This window comes from Drosophila miranda (genome assembly GCF_003369915.1).
Source record: "Drosophila miranda strain MSH22 chromosome Y unlocalized genomic scaffold, D.miranda_PacBio2.1 Contig_Y2_pilon, whole genome shotgun sequence".
NCBI classification, from domain to species: Eukaryota; Metazoa; Arthropoda; class Insecta; order Diptera; family Drosophilidae; genus Drosophila; species Drosophila miranda.
In genome coordinates this window covers 30190052-30194165 of record NW_022881614.1, presented here as the reverse complement: position 1 = coordinate 30194165, position 4114 = coordinate 30190052, and the positions used below count along the sequence as shown (strand labels likewise).

Genomic DNA, 4114 nt, shown 5'->3' with positions numbered 1-4114 from the left:
ACAACCGCAGCAACAGCACTCAGCCACCTAATGTCAGTCAGCAGACGGTGCGGCCTTTTTGACAACTCATCAGAAAGTTGATTGCCATTTAAAAGCCGGGGTGAAAACGATATTAAAAGATGTTGGCTTGTAAAGTTGTTAAATTTAGTGGAAGTGGCACAGCGAAATGCCAACAGCCACGACTACTTTTCATAGCTTATGCTGCGAGGAGTGGCCGCATATCGGTGGTAATCTGATTTGATGTGACATCGAATATACAGCAGGGATACCCGCCAGAGACGCGCGCTGCTGTCTACATGTAGACATTTTAGTTCCATATATTTGAGTATTCTATTGTTTCTGCCTAGAAATTCTCAGGTGCTAAAGACTAAACAGAATATAATTAAAACTTTAACAAATCATGTCGATATATAGATAAGTTCTTACAAATAGTATAACTGTAAAAATTGTAGAAAAACACAAAGAATATAAAAAAGTTACTTCTCCCTACCCCAGATGGGACTCGAACCCACAATCCCCGGCTTAGGAGGCCGATGCCTTATCCATTAGGCCACTGGGGCATATCGTATCTCCTGACAAAAATCCGGCATACGCTGCGCGTGTGCTGCCGGAGAACAGCGCAAGAACCAACCACTAAATAATAGAACATTCTTTGGAGGAAAACAACTGGGTAAATAAAGGTATTTTTCAATGGAAAAACGAATCAAGAACAATATTGACTTCATTTCTGGGTAATATTTGTTCTTTTCGTTATTAAGAACATTCGCAATTTGTGTATAATCTAAAATATGTTTTCTAATTTTAATATTCAAATATCAACGATGTTGCTTTATATTTCGATTTTACAGGTAAGAACGAATTTTCGACCCTTCAAAGAACATAACGTAAATAATGAACAGCTGTGTAAATACGCATACAGACTGCTGTACATATACGTATACACACTCATACTTAGGTACATATACGATCTGCTTTGCTATCTACGCGCATGTTCCGCCCGTAGATTGTATTCGCACTTAGCCACTTCCTGGGACGTCCCCCAGTGGCCGATTCTCAAAATGAGTCCAGAAGGAATCGTTTCCGACCCCATAAAGTATATATATTCTTGATCAGCATCAATAGCCGAGTCGATTGAGCCCTGTCTGTCTGTCCGTCTGTCCGTCCCCTTCAGCGCCTAGTGCTCAAAGACTATAAGAGCTAGAGCAACGATGTTTTGGATCCAGACTTCTGTGATATGTCACTGATATGTCAATTTCATTTTTTCTCGCCCTGTCTCTCTCTAACACACACGTAGCATAGCCGGCTTTGCTTAGAGTAAAACATTAGCGCCTAGATCTCAGAGACTACAAAAGCTAGAGCAGTCAAATTTGGTATCCACACTCCTAATATATCGGACCGAGACGAGTTTGTTTCAAAATTTCGCCACACCCCCTTCCGCCCCCGCAAAGGACGAAAATCTGGGGATATTCAAAAATCTCAGAGACTATTAAGGGTAGAGTAACCAAATTTGGTATCCGCACTCCTGTTAGATCTCACTATAAAAAGTTTATCTCAGAATTTCGCCCCACCCCCTTCCGCCCCCACAAAGGACGAAAATCTGTTACATCCACAATATTGCACATTCGAGAAAACTAAAAACGCAGAATCATAGATAATGACCATATCTATCTGATTGCTGAATCTGGATCAGATCAGATCATTTTTATAGCCAATAGGAACAAATCAATTTGCAGTGGCTACGCAGCGACCGACGTCACGCTCAGACTGATTTTCTGGAGAGCCATAATGACTTAGTATCGGGTATAACCGTAGAGTTGCGGTGTCCGCAGCAACTCACAACGTTCCCCCTCGTTTTTTCTTCTCTTTATCATTGTTTTCTTCTCGCTTGTTCAAAAAATATATTTTTTTCATAAAAATATGATTGGAAATACTAGAAAGATTTGTTTAAACATGAATAAGAAACACTAGAAAGGTAATTTCAAATAAAAATGTTCTAGTACTAAAGGAATGTGACATAGTTTCCGCGCCTTTAGTTCGTATTAAAGTAGCAGGTTATTGGCCCATTTGTTATATGCAAATTGGCATTACATAAGCTGGACCATTGAAAGCAGCAACTGTCTGCTGCCCGTCTATGTGACTATTGATTTTTGTACTAGTGTTTTTTCGGTTAGTGTCTGGATAAACGGCGCATTTATTTATTACAACTACATTAAACCGAAAATGTCACGACATTAATTTCGCAAATGCGATTAATAAACGTCAGCATAATGTCATTGTTTGCAAATGCCCCAAGACTCGATGGTTGTTGTTGCTGTTGGTGTTGGTGTTGCTCTTTGGAGCAACCATTATGCACAAGCCATTGACCACAAGTCAAGCAAAGTCAGGTCAAGTCTAGGACAGACAGCGAACATGATTTACACCCATCCATTGTCTCTACTTGTACCCAAACATTATACTAGGAGTCCGGGCACTGTCCCGGCAATGATGGAGACCCGAATTGAAGCCGAGAGAAAGAGAGGCAGCAGCCGCAGTGTTTCGGTGCGGCATGGACCGACGGAGGGGCGTGGCCCGGAGTGGCATGTGCCCGAGGCAACTGCTGCGATGAAAACCTTGAAATGTCGCTTACTCACACAGAAATGAAAAGCCAACGCGGCGAAAAAGTTTTCCAGGCCACAAATCGCTTTGGCAGCCGGGCGCATGCAAAAGCCAATCTTGATTACAATCAGTATCAGAGGTCCGTCCGACAGTCAATGGAGATGCTGGGTGGAACGAAGGTGGAGGCAGCAAGGCGGCGAGGCGACTCGGGAGGAGTCATGAGGTGGGATGTGCTCATCAGCACAATTCTTTCCAAAGAATTCTCCCTTTCGATTTCCACTGCAATATCACCACCGAATCGTTTTTCCATGATTACCTCAAAAATAATATTTTCCATCAAATCGAATTTTATTTTGGCTGAGCGCTTGCCAAACTAGTTCGATTCGATCGGTGCCAATAGACGATGTGTTCGCTTGATGTACCTACAACTAATTGACAGCTTCCAGTTCTGGCCACCTCTTCCTCCTACAACTCCGTCGCTCCTTCGGCCGGCACTAACTTTTCGGAAAAGCCGTTAACAGAATTTCGTGATATGTCACGCGCCCGGCAATGAGCGTATACAAAAAAAAAGTTGCAGCCAGAAACCGAAACCTACCCACATCTTCAGGTCCACCTCAAATATCTGGTCTTCTATGCGGTGGCCGGTAGGCCGGTAGACCGTAAATTATTTTGCTTGGCTGTGCAAATTAATTTCAACTAACTGACAGACTAGGCCGGTCCGTCCTGGCAGACTGGCAGAACACAGCATATTCGATTGGTTATGTATATTATATTGACCCACAAAAAATCATTGGCTATTGAATATGTATTTGGCAATGTGGGTTAACCGCTAAACCACGCCCAGGATGCGCCAGGAAGAAGAAGTAGGTTTGGCTTTCACGCCGCTTCGAACGGGGCACACCTGAACTATTGAAACATCAGCGACTCAACGTCTCTGCTAACTGAATCGACTGCCGCAAAACAATGGAGACTCTCTACCATTCCCACATAGACAAAAGCACACACAAACACACTCACAGACGTAAGAAGCAAAAAAGAGCCGCGCAAATTAAAGTTAATCGAATGCCTTTGACCTTTTCACCCACACACAGGCACTCACAGGCACACAGGAGGGGGGATGGGACGGCTGCCCTTCTCCTGGCTGCTCCGACAAATGCATTGCACTGCATTCGATTTGCAATTTCAGATAAAACAGAGCCCAGAGCCAGCCCCAGAACGTTTGGCATTCGTCAAAAATAGATGGAAGTGAAGTACACCCTGTGATGTGTCTATTCCAGAAAAAGTGGAGAGTGACCTCCAGTGTGGTGTGGCGGTAACGTGAATGCTGGCGCCACTCTCCTGTGGTATGGCACTTGCCAAGGGTTGCCTTCGATAGATTGATCATTGATCGATGGTGGTAGTTCCATATACCCCAAGCTCTACAACGTGGTCAGAGTATCTCCCATTCGCATCATACCCTAGCCTCATACCCTGCCTTGAGAATATTCCCGCCTGGAAATGATATGTGAACTGAAAATTA

General features: G+C 43.6%; 1 non-coding gene across 1 annotated transcript; it reads right to left on the bottom strand.

Moving 5' to 3' along the window:
- Positions 1 to 487: 487 nt before the first annotated feature.
- On the bottom strand, positions 488 to 560 carry Trnar-ccu. The gene has a single exon. It is a non-coding gene; the product is annotated as a tRNA-Arg (tRNA).
- Between the last annotated feature and the right edge of the window lie 3554 nt (positions 561 to 4114).